Raw genomic sequence first — 13,753 nt, 5'->3', positions numbered from 1 at the left:
CAAAACAATTTTTGAATTTGGTAATGCAATTTTTTATGATGAAAAATTTCCTCTTAAATTGAAAAGTAGTGGGGGTGAAGAAAATATTTTGTCACAACCTAGTTCTTCTACTTCACATTTACAAAATTAAGAAAATTTTGAAATGAAACCTAGAAGGAGTAAAAGAACTAAAGTTGAAAAGGATTTGGTTCTGATTATTATGTTTTTAACATTGAGGAAAATCCCCAAAATTTAAAAGAGGCTTTAACGTCACTTGATTCTATATTTTGGAAAGAGGCTGTAAATGATGAGATGGAATCTCTAATTTCTAATAGAACTTGGAAATTGGTAGATCTTCCACCGGGTTGTAAGACTATACGCTATAAATGGGTCCTTAGAAAAAAGTTGAAACCGGATGGATTAATAGATAAGTTTAAAGCTAGACTTGTTACAAAAGGCTTTAAACAAAAAGCTGATCTTGATTTCTTTGATACATTTTCTCCGGTAACAAGAATTACATCTATTAGATTGTCAATTGCTATTGCTGCAATTTTTTATTTAAAAATTCATCAAATGGATGTAAAAACTGCTTTTCTAAATGGGGACCTAGAGAAAGAGATTTATATGAATCAACCCGAAGGCTTTGTAGAGCCTGGACAAGAAAGCAAGGTATGTAAACTAACTAAATCCCTATATGGCTTAAAACAAGCACTTAAACAGTGGCATGAAAAGTTTGATTCCTGCATGATTGAGAATGGTTATAAATCAAATGAATGTGATAAATATATTTATTCTAAATCATGGAATAATTTACATGTTATTATTAGCCTCTATGTGGATGATATGTTGATTTTTGGCTCAAATATGCATGTTATAAATGAGACAAAAAAATATGCTTAAAAGCCATTTTGATATGAAAGATCTTGGTGAGGCTAATTTTATTTTGAGCATGAAAATTACAAAAAACATGTGATGGAATATTTCTTGATCAATCACATTATGTGAGAAAATATAATTTTCATGATCACAAAAGTGTAGCTACTCCTTTTGATTCTAGTATTCATTTATTTCCTGTGAATAATGATAATGAGATTTTTAATCAAAAGGATTATGCTAGTATCATTGTTAGTTTGCATTATGCTACTTATTGTACTAGACTTGACATTGTATATGTAGTAGAAGTGCTTAGCAAATTTACTAACAAGCCTAGTAAAGATCATTGGCTAGCTATTGAGCGAGTCATGAGATATTTAATTGGTACCAAAAGCTATGACTTATTTTATAAAAAGTACCCTGCTGTGATTGAAGCTTTTAGTGATGCCAATTAGAATATTTTGTCAGGTGATTCTCTTTCTACCACTGGTTATATTTTTACCTTAGGTAGTTGTGCTATTTTTTGGAAATCTAAAAAGCAAACAATAATTGCTAATTCAACAATGGAAGCTGAATTAATAGCATTAGCTTTAACTAGTGAAAAGGCAAATTAGCTTAGAGATTTGTTATATGAAATTCCACTTTGGGAAAATCCAATTCCACCTATATTAATTCATTGTGATAGCACTGCCACAATTGGTAGAGTTAAAAACTATTACTACAACGATAAATCTAGACCTATAAGAAGAAAACACAGTACCATGCGATCTTACTTGAGTAGTGGCATCATAACTGTGGATTATATTAAATCTAATGATAATCTTGCAGATTCATTTACCAAGGCCTTGGCGAAAGATAGAGTCTGGAATACATCGAGAGGGATGGTGATGTAGAACAGACAGCACATGCCTTCCTTGAACAGCAGGGGCGCAGGAAGTCACAACGCAAGATCAAAGGGGGGTGCCAGTAGGGGGCATCGGGGTAACAGTGTCGGAATTGCATGAAATTTGGCAGGTTGAAGAGAAACGACGTTCTGATCCAGATTCATGACACCATGAACGTCGCCAAAATTTAGGCGAATTCCTTCATTAAGGCCCCGATAACAGTGTTTTTGCTATTTATAGTAATATTTGTTTTTCCTTAATAACTTTTAGTTTAAAAGTCAGAATAAGGTCCCGTCTGTTTTGGGACGACCCTTAAGGTCAGTAGTTTATGATTCTGCAGTTAACTCAATTTTGCCATTTTTGGTAAAATTCGGTAATTTTGTCCCATAATCGCTTAATTAGCGCGAATTAGGGTTTTAAACGTTTTTTTCTTAGTATTTATATGTTTTGTAGCCGTCAGAGGCAAATTAGACTATTATCAATAAACACAGACTTTTGTCAAATTTTCTTCTGGTGGATTCCAGTTTTATCTCCTTGTGGATTCAGGGAAACCCCTCTGGATTCGAGGTTTACTACCAGAAACTAACAGTTTAGTTTCTGTTCCATCAAGAGAGCATCGTGTGTGTTTCTCTTCAGGCTTCCGCGACATCAGTTGGTATCAGAGCCTTGACTTACCCTGGTCTGATGGCTAACCGGCGAGACGGTAACCACCACAACAATGACGGCGGTGACGACGTCAACAACCCAGTCCTCACTAGGGCTGAGTTCCTTGATTTTCGTGATGAAAATCAACAATTTCGTGATGAACATCAACAATTTCGTGATTCCACCCAGCAAACTCTGGACCAGATTCAAGAAGCACTTGCCACCTTGCTTAACCGAAACCCTAATCGCGATAACGGAGAGCGACGTGATAACCGAGCGCGTGGTCCTCCCTATCGTGGTCCAAACCGGAACAGGCAGCAGGACTACTACGAAGAAAATAGTGAAGACGAGGAGTATGCAGAGAGAGTCCTTGGAAATCATCGTGGTCCCGCAAGGGATAATGGCCGAGATTATCAGGAGCAGAGGGACTATCGAATGAAAGTAGAATTACCATCCTTTAATGGTAATGTCTCCATTGAAGAGTATCTGGATTGGGTCAGTGAAGTGGAAAAGTTTTTCGATTATATGGGTACAGCAGATGAATAACAGGTGTGTTTGGTGGCCTACAAATTGAAGGGAGGAGCNTGATAAGATCATACGTTCAGAATGAGTTATACACCTGTGGACGACGCATGGACAAGGGGGGCAACTGATGGTGCCAGAAAACATCAAGTCCAAACACTCGTCCGTATGGTCGTCCACCTCAATGCTCAGCTGTGCTTAATACCCTCGTCCCTCCGTTACCACCAATGCCCGTTTAAGCTCGTCCAGTGTAGGACGAGCGGGCTGCATATCTCGTCCTTCAGTAATGACGGACGAGATGGATAATAGAGAGCTAGACCTCGTCCATCATTAATGACGGACGAGGTCAATTCACAGACGGACTAAGCACCCTTTCAGCCAAAAGCTGCATCGCTTAAGTCTCAACACAGTTTCTGAAGAGGTAACCCTTGTGGCAGTTATGGAAGTTATACACTGAATCCTCCAAACTCTACAACGATTGGTAAAGGTAACTGATTTCTACTGCTATATAAAGGCCTGTCTCTGCAAAGGTAAGGGATCTTCTTCTTGGCTATGATAGCGTCCTCTGCATTCATGAAGTTCTGGGCCGAATGAACTAGCTCGGCCATAGTTTGAGGTGCTTGCTCATACAACTTATGTATAAATAGATCAGAATGAACGCCATTATAAAATGCTGCCAGGAGAAGTTTGTCATCCACCTCGTCCACCGCCAAGGCATCCCTGTTGAAACGCGTGATGAAAGACCGCAAACTCTCATTCTCCCCTTGTTCTATGGTCAGCAAACTGGACGAAGAACGTTTGTGCCTTTGCCCTCCAATGAAATTGTTAACAAACAATTTGCTCAGCTCCTCAAAGGACGCCACTGTATTAGGAGGTATTTTGCTAAACCACACCCGCGCTGGTCCTTTCAAAGTAGTAGGAAAAGCTCTGCACATTATTTCGTCTGGAACTCCTTGGAGATGCATAGTAGTTTTAAAGGTGGCAATATGGTCAAAAGGATCTCTTGTCCCATCATAAGAATCTAAAGGAGGCATCTTGAACTTGAGCGGTAAGGATGGGCATTGACGGACGCCACGAAGGGGAATCAGTTCTGTGGACCAAGTCTTCCACAGGGTTGGTTTTCCTCATGTTTTCCCTCATTTCGTCCATTACCCTTCTCAGTTGATCCATTTCTTTTTCCAAGTCGTCATGAACAAAAGCAATGCTTGAATCATGGATTTATACAATACTATGTACATTCCACAAATATTGTTCACAATACATTATTTACAGACGAGACATGTTCCATGAAACTAATGCCTGCCTTGAAGAAAAAACAAACACAAACCAAACCATAGACTAAACCATAAATTGTCTTTAATCATAACAACAAGACAAAATAAATAAACAGCCTTTTATGTAGAATAGTTTGTAGTATTTAGACGCGTTCGAAGTCATGTTCATCTTCGCTTGCGTTTTATTGATAGTACTTCCTCAGGTGCTCCACATTCCAAGGATGCTCTAACTTCCTCCCATCCAGTGCTTCCAAGTAGTAGGTCCCCTGTCTTTTGCAGTTGACGACTCTGTAGGGGCCTTCCCAATTTGGTCCCAACTTTCCATGAGCCGGGTTCTTTGTTGCCAAGGAGACTCTTTTCAGAACGAGATCTCCAACGTTGAAACGCCTAGGCTTCACCATTGCATCATACTGTCTAGCCATGAGGTTCTTGTACCTTGCCACCCTTTGTTCAGCATCCATCCTTATCTCGTCTATGAGATCAAGATTCAAACGGAGTTGTTCCTCGTTGTCTTTGTCTTGATACGCTGCCACTCTATGATTAGCCATGTGAACTTCTGCTGGTATAACTGCTTCTGTTCCGTAGGCTAATTTGAAAGGAGTCTCCCCTGTAGGAGTTCTTGCTGTCGTCCTGTACGCCCACAAAACACCTGGTAACTCATCTGGCCATGCCCCCTTAGCCCCCTCAAGCCGAGTCTTGATTAACTTTAGCAAGGATCGGTTGGCAACCTCTGCTTGGCCATTAGCTTGTGGGTGGGCTGGTGAGGAATAGTGGTTTCGAATTCCGAAATGCAGACAAAAATCTCTAAAAAGTGAGTTATCAAATTGTCGTCCATTGTCTGATATCAGCACCCTGGGCACTCCAAACCTGCATATAATATTCTTCCACACAAAGTTTTTGACATTCTGTTGTGTAATGTTAGCCAAGGATTCTGCCTCTACCCACTTGGTAAAATAGTCAATACCAACCACGAGGAACTTCATTTGTCTCACGCCTAGTGGGAATGGTCCCAGAATATCCAATCCCCATTGTGCAAATGGCCAGGGGGCCGTCATTGGAGTTAAATATTCTGATGGTTGTCTAGGGACATTGCTGAATCTTTGGCATTGGTCGCAAACTTTGACGTAGGCCTTAGCATCAGCTTGCATGCTAGGCCAGTAATATCCTGCACGGACGATCTGGTCGTCCACCTCAATGCTCAGCTGTGCTTAATACCTCGTCCCTCCGTTACCACCAATGCCCGTTTAAGCTCGTCCAGTGTAGGACGAGCGGGCTGCATATCTCGTCCTTCAGTAATGACGGACGAGATGGATAATAGAGAGCTAGACCTCGTCCATCATTAATGACGGACGAGGTCAATTCACAGACGGACTAAGCACCCTTTCAGCCAAAAGCTGCATCGCTTAAGTCTCAACACAGTTTCTGAAGAGGTAACCCTTGTGGCAGTTATGGAAGTTATACACTGAATCCTCCAAACTCTACAACGATTGGTAAAGGTAACTGATTTCTACTGCTATATAAAGGCCTGTCTCTGCAAAGGTAAGGGGATCTTCTTCTTTTCTATTCTTTCTCCGGAAAGAACTTGAGAAACATAAAAACACAGTTTTCCTATCCTCCAGTTTTCTAACTTTACCATCGGAGAATCAAAGGCCGGCCACAACCGGTCTTCTCTGCTGACTTTCTTTGTTTTCTCAGGACTCATCTTACTAGATCAAGAACATCCGAAGACATTCCAGCCCACTGACTCCTTAGAATTCCTTTAAATCTATCAGAATTTCTGGAAGTATCAGTTGAAAACATCAGTATTATTGGCCACAACTCAAGAGGGATGTTGGAAATCATGTGAGGAAGTGTCCAATCTGCCAAACTGCTAAAGGTCAATCTCAGAATACTGGTTTATACATGCCTTTGCCAGTTCCACAAGCCCCATGGGAGGATCTGTCTATGGACTTTATACTGGGTCTTCCTCGAACCCAGCGAGGTATGGATTCTGTTTTTGTTGTGGTTGACAGGTACTCGAAGATGTCCCATTTCATAGCATGCAAAAAAACTTCAAATGCTACTCGAGTGGCCAATCTTGTCTTTAAAGAAGTTGTGCGTTTGCATGGAGTGCCAAAGTCCATCACCTCTGACCGGGATACCAAGTTCATTAGTCACTTCTGGCGGACTTTGTGGAAGCGTTTTGACACTTCCTTGAATTACAGCAGCACCAGTCATCCACAGACTGATGGCCAGACAGAAGTGGTTAATCGCACTTTGGGGAATCTGATCCGGTGTATCTCAGGCGAGAAGCCCAAGCAGTGGGATCTTGCATTGTCCCAAGCAGAGTTTGCATATAATAGCTCAGTCAGTAGAAGCACTGGTAAGTCTCCATTTGCCATCGTCTACTGCGTGCCCCCAAAACACGCTTTGGACTTGGTACCTTTACCTAAGCTTCCAGGAGTGAGTCAAGCAGCAGAAAATATGGCTAATCGTATTCAAGCCATGCAAGAGGAGGTGAGGCAGAAACTTGAAGCTACAAATGCCAAGTACAAGGAAGCTGCTGATAAGAAGAGGCGCGAGAAGATCTTCAATGTTGGGGATTTAGTGCTGGTCTATCTCAAAAAGGAGAGATTTCCTGTTGGTACTTACAACAAATTGAAGGACAAGAAGTATGGACCATTTCAGATTACTAAGAAGATCAACAACAATGCTTATGTGGTTGCTCTTCCTCCAGACATGAGCATTTCTTCTACCTTCAATGTTGCAGACTTGTATGATTATCATCCTCCTGATGAACCAGATAGTGGGAACTCGGGGTCGAGTTCTTTTCAAGTGGGGGGGACTGATGTAGAACAGACAGCACATGCCTTCCTTGAACAGCAGGGGCGCAGGAAGTCACAACGCAAGATCAAAGGGGGGTGCCAGTAGGGGGCATCGGGGTAACAGTGTCGGAATTGCATGAAATTTGGCAGGTTGAAGGGAAACGACGTTCTGATCCAGATTCATGACACCATGAACGTCGCCAAAATTTAGGCGAATTCCTTCATTAAGGCCCCGATAACAGTGTTTTTGCTATTTATAGTAATATTTGTTTTTCCTTAATAACTTTTAGTTTAAAAGTCAGAATAAGGTCCCGTCTGTTTTGGGACGACCCTTAAGGTCAGTAGTTTATGATTCTGCAGTTAACTCAATTTTGCCATTTTTGGTAAAATTCGGTAATTTTGTCCCATAATCGCTTAATTAGCGCGAATTAGGGTTTTAAACGTTTTTTCTTAGTATTTATATGTTTTGTAGCCGTCAGAGGCAAATTAGACTATTATCAATAAACACAGACTTTTGTCAAATTTTCTTCTGGTGGATTCCAGTTTTATCTCCTTGTGGATTCAGGGAAACCCCTCATGGATTCGAGGTTTACTACCAGAAACTAACAGTTTAGTTTCTGTTCCATCAAGAGAGCATCGTGTGTGTTTCTCTTCAGGCTTCCGCGACATCAGATGAGACTAAAATTCATAGAATCATGAGCCATGTATGAGGATATCCAACCCAAGGACCAGAGATCTTGAGAATTGGTTCAATAGGAAAAACGAATCATACGATGGTCGTAAGAAATGCACTATTTATTTTTTTTAATTATTTATTTTGTAAATAATTTTTTAATTGTTCATCCCTATGATGTCAATGCATTTATCCTGTAATGTGGAGAGGTTGAGTAAAAAATTCTTAGTGAAATTTGTAGCTCTTATGAGTGGCGTGTCAGAATTACAGGAGCACCCTTGACAAAATTTCACCTATGTGAGTGTAGGGGTAGGGCCGCTCCCTATGAGATTTGGACTTAATCTCAAATACACTCACGAAACTGGGATCAGCACACGGCCGTAAAGTTCTAGCTATAAAAGTTCATGTCAACACCCAGGTTGTTATGTGTAAGCAACGACGCTTAATTTCCCTATAGCAGCCCTAGTTCAAGTCAGAGACCACTACGACTCTGGAGTTGAGATCGCTGTTTTACTAAGTGAAGGTTCAATGCAGAGCAGACCTTCATGATGCATAGTGACCCGTCTTTGCCTGGTAATCTCTCTTTAACTAAAAAATTTAATATTAAAATGAGTGGGGATTGTTGGAGCATTTTAATATTAAATAATTAAAATGAATAAATGTTATAATATAAATGTAAAGATATGGGAGTGAATATAGAAAATGAGGAGTTAGTGAAAATGTTTAATCCCACATTGAAAAGGAGAGAGACTGTTTTATTCTTTTTAATTGAGGTGATTAATAGGCTGACATGGATAATCTTAGATATTAGGTTAGATACGTGTGCAAGGGGGAGGTGAAGAGTGGAGGTATCAACAATTAATTTTGTAACACCCACTACATCATAATAATGGACCTAATTAATCAGATCAATTTGGGTAGTAATTTCGTGAAACCCATCAAGCTTATAAATAGACTCATTCAGACCCAATCCAAGTTACTGTAAAATACACAAAAAAAAAATTTTAAAATAGAGAAGTTCTTAGCAAGGAAGGGTGTTCTTTCTGGTGGAGCTTTAGGCTTAAATACTTTGTACAGAAGTTGTTCTAGCCATACGACACTTGTTGGGTTGTTATATCATGGGGGAGACAAGTTAAAGACGGTCTGCATCGGTTACAAAGTTTAGCCAACCAAGGGCTTGAATCTCCTTAAAGAGAGCAAGTGTTGCGCCTCAGTCCAAATAGTGTTGTGTAATTTCTCTCTTTAAATTAATAAAATTCAGAAGTATTATTCAGTTTCTCTTTATGTTATTTCCATTATCATTGTGTTTGCACCAACATTACATTGAATGAGAATTGCAACAAAAATAGAAATCTCTATTACAGGGAATAAAATGTATCATAATTGAATAACTAAATATATTCATAAGTTTCTCTCAAAAAAAAAAAAAAACATATTCATAAGTTTAGTTGTGATTTTTAGTATTAGAATAAAACTTAAGATCTATATTCGGAAATATTTTACTCATACAATTATATTTCCTAAGAACTAATATATATTAAATTTGAAAGAGAGATGAGTTATATTTTGATGATTTTTATTTTCATAATTGTTATGTGCATATGGGGTTCGTTATTTATTTGGAAATATATTAATTTTAGAAATTATTACACTTAGAAAAGAATAATTATTGCAATTCTTTTAAAAAGAAATAGTTATTTCTCATTTTAAAGAATATCTATTCATAAGAAATGACTATTCCCTATAATAAACACATAACCAAACTACCAAATAGCTAAACCTTAAAAATAACTATTATATTACAGTGTTTATTACAATCTACCAAAGTGTTGTAAAATGTGATAAAAATTTTGGTTTATCCACACCCAAAAAAAAAAAAAAATCTTCTTCTCCCACTAGTAGATTACAGTAACTTGTGTTTGAGTTATATTTTTAGATATTGTCATATTCTATTCAAAACACCCTTTTTTTTTATATACTTGAGTCTGTGTTTTTTTTTTTTTTTTTTGAGAAACACTTTTTTTTTTTAGTAAACAGTAATGTTTATTAGAACACACACGAAAATAGTAATAATAGTGTTTTAAACCGGATTTATAATACATTACATAACTAGAGTATAACTACAAAAGGGTCTAACCTTTGTAGTTGTAGACTTGAGTCTTAGTTTGGGTGTCTATAATTGTATTTAAGTGGTATCAATAAAAGACACAAAAAAACTGCTCAAGAACTACTAAATTTGCCACCTCAATACCAGGCTTGACTACAAGTTGACCGATCAAGTTTTATTAAATCTTGAAACCCACCTCAATACCTCCCAATCTATCAAGATTCAGAATTTTAGAATTTGGCAAAAAAAAAAATGTTTTATTTTAAATGATTGTAATCTTCGTTTGTTTCCACTTAACATTTTCAAGAAAATAAATTATTTTATAAAAGTTTTTTTTTTTTTTTCGAAAACTAGCTCACTTTTTAGTGTTTGATAGGAACATAGAAAATGAGTTAAAAAATATTTTTTTGTGTTTGGTATGCGTAAAAAAATATTAACATCTTTTGTATAATTTGAAACATCTATAATATGTATATCGTGAAAATCAACTAATATAATAAATTTAAATTTAAAAACCAAGTATAAATTTGGTTTTGAAACTAAAATTTTAGAAAGAAAAAAAAAATACAAGGCTTTTCATTTTAATGATGTAATCATTTGTAATAGTTTTTTTTTTTTTTTTTGTTATATATAAATCATATCATATCATATACTATATAATAAAAGTTGGGTTTAAAAGTCGTTGTTGAGCCAAGTGGTTTTACTAAATTACAGCAATTTTTTCTAAACTATGGTTGTCCCAAGTGGCTACACTTATTAGTTCTTATCAATTTCTTTAGATAAAATGACAATAACTCAATAAATGTTATAACAAAACATTCAACATACATCTATGTTTTAGTTAATAGAGATAACAATTTATTTGTTCTTATCAATTTCTTTAAACAGAACATGCAACATGCATCTAAGTTTCAACTTATAGAGACAACAACTTATTCTCTCTCTTTTTGTAAGAATAGACAACAAATTAATTGTTCTTATCAATATCTTTAGATAAAGTAACAATAAGTGTTTTAATAAAAGTATGCAACATGCATTTTAGATAAAACAACAATAAGTGTTTTAACAAAATATACAACATGCAACTAAATTTCAATTGATAAAGACAACAGCTTATTTATTCTTATCAATTTCTTTAAATAAAGTAACAATAAGTATTTTAACAAAACATGCAACATACATCTAAGTTTCAGTTGATAAAGACAACAACTTATTTATTCTTATCAATTTCTTTTAGATATAGTATCAATAAGTGTTTTAAGGATCTTTCTTTAAAATCTCTCTTACTACCACTTTTTTTTTTTTCGAGTTGCAACTTTCACATATATAGTAATTTGTATTGGAAGGATATATATGTTGTACAGATTCATAGGAGTTGATAAAGTTATATGATACTCTCTCTCTCTCTCAATTTTTTTTCCTAAAAAACAACTACTCTCATTAATTATTAAATTTTTTAAAATTAATCATTAGGACATATTTCCTCAAATTAAGAGATAATATTAAAAATAGTTTAATTTACGTAAAAAATTATCATTTAAATTCTATTGAAACTAAAAGTTTATTATGAATTTTTTTAACTTCCTTCCCTAAAAAAATAATAAATTAACAAATTTAAAACTGAACTTCGGAATCCCCCACACAACACCCAACGATTTTTTCCCCTTCAAGTTGCATCTTACGTTTTTATAGGGAGATGGTTTTCATGGGGCCCAAATAATACTAGGCCATGGGCAAAAATAAGCCCAATACAAGTTAGCCCGTTTTAAGGATGAGCCTCCCTAAAAGAACCTCAGACCAAGAATCAGACAATGCATCACTTTGGATCTGGGGTTTTTTAATAAAATAACTACAAAACCCAAACAATATTATTAGTTAGGCAACGTTTCAAACATATTGCATTTCTAACAATTCGACTTCAGAGGAGTCGATTTTACTGTTCATATGGCCTATTTTTTGGGCCACGTAGATAAAGAAATCGAGTCTTTTATAGTCATTTTTAATATATAGAAATCGACTTCAGAGGAGTCGGTTTCAGTTCAAAGAAAACGACTCCAGTGGAGTCGTTTTCTTCGTACTGAAAACGACTTCACTGAAGTCGATTTCAGTCTGTAGAATCCCAACAATCGGACCTTCAAATCTTCAAAGAATCAGACCTTCAAAGAATCAAACACGACGAACCCAAGCGTGTTGGTCAGAATCGGCGCCTGGATTCGTCGCGCCTCGCCGTCGGTGTTGCTGGGTTCGTCGCGCCTTGCCGTCGGTGTCAGGTTCGTCGCGCCTGGGTTCGTCGACGCCTGGGTTCGTCGCGCCTGGGTTCGTCGGCGCATGGGTTAGTCGCGCCTGGGTTCGTCGGCGCCTGGGTTCGTCGGCGCATGGGTTAGTCGGCGCGGCGCCTGCTTGCTTGTTTCGTTTGCTTCTTCTGTGTTGACAACTGGTGGTTCGTTTGACAACTGAAGCGTAGCTGGGTTTGTAGGCAAATCGTAGCTGGGTTTGTAGGCAACTCGTCGGCGCCTGTGATAACTGAAGCGTAGCTGGGTTTGTAGGCAAATCGACTTCAGAGAAGTCGATTTCATTGCAAAGAAAACGACTCCAGTGGAGTCGTTTTCTTTGCAATGAAACCGACTTCTCTGAAGTCGATTTCTATGTATAAAATGTGAGTATAAAAGACTCGATTTCTCTATCTACGTGGCCCAAAAAATAGGCCATATGAACAGTAAAATCGACTCTTCTGAAATCGAATTGTTAAAAATGCAATATGTTTGAAACGTTGTCTAACTAATAATATTGTTTGGATTTTGTAGTTATTTTATTAAAAAACCCTTGGATCTGAGGATAAACTCACCAAGGACTCCATCTAAAGACAAGATCCATGCCAAGCTGACATGGACAAAATATCTACCGAGCTTACGAGGAAGGATCCTAGAATGAATGGGATTGTCCGAGGAAGCTTGCTAAAGCTTCCTAATGAATCTACAATCTCCTCCGCATTAATAAGGCTCAACTGCCTGGCATAGTCGCATTTATTACTAAATGACTGGCCTAAACAGGTGCAAAGAGTCCCAAAAGTCTCCATTTATCATGAAAGTAAGAAAGAGCTTGATGGGACAAAAAAATCTCTAGCTGTATAAGGATAGCACATCCTTGAGCTAGAAGTAGGGCGAATATAAGAGAAAGAAGAAAAAGGGGGGTGGGGGGGAAGACAGAAAAACGGATACAGACTTAGAGAGAGAATTGTAGAGAGAAAAAGAGAGTTCCTAGAACACTTGAGAAAGTTTGTTCATGAGAATGAGTTATGTAATATTGTTTTTAACGCTTGACACTTGAATAATATACCTTTTTATGTAGTTTTTACGTAGACACTTGTTCCTATTCAAATTTCCTACCATAGATTATTATTAGGCCATAATACAGATTAGTTAGTGACCCAAACTAGGAATTTCTCCCAATTTTGGCACGCACAGTTTTATTAATTATTTTTAAAAAATTATTTTATTAAATGTTAGGATATATTTCCTCAAATCAAGAGATAAGATTTATTTATAATTTAATTTAGCTAATAGGCATCTTAGTTTCAAAAATTTAAATCGTACTCCAACTAAAAATCTATTGTCAAATTTTCAAAACTTATATGTAGGGGTGTTCGTAGTGCGGTACGGTGTGGTTTTGGGCCATTTTTAGCACTGCACTTTGCAGTGCGATTTAGCCAAAACCATAATTGTATCGCACCTTAGTTTTGTCGTCACATGTGCGATGCTATGCAGTTTAGAGTTTAGCCAAAACCATAACCGTAGCGCATCTCATTTTTGCAGTCACATGTGCAATGTAGTATATAAAATGTAGTTTAAACGATTTAAATTCAGTATAATTTTCAAATTTTAGGCTTTTCCTACCCAGCCCAAAACTAATTTTTCCCTTTATTTTTCACCAAGTTTTAAACTATTGAGCTAATTTTTCTTTATTTTGGGCTGGCTTTCTTAGTCAACACTTGC

This window comes from Quercus suber, unplaced genomic scaffold, assembly GCF_002906115.3.
Source record: "Quercus suber isolate HL8 unplaced genomic scaffold, Cork oak 2.0 scaffold_150, whole genome shotgun sequence".
NCBI lineage: Eukaryota > Viridiplantae > Streptophyta > Magnoliopsida > Fagales > Fagaceae > Quercus > Quercus suber.
This window is presented reverse-complemented; position numbering follows the sequence as displayed.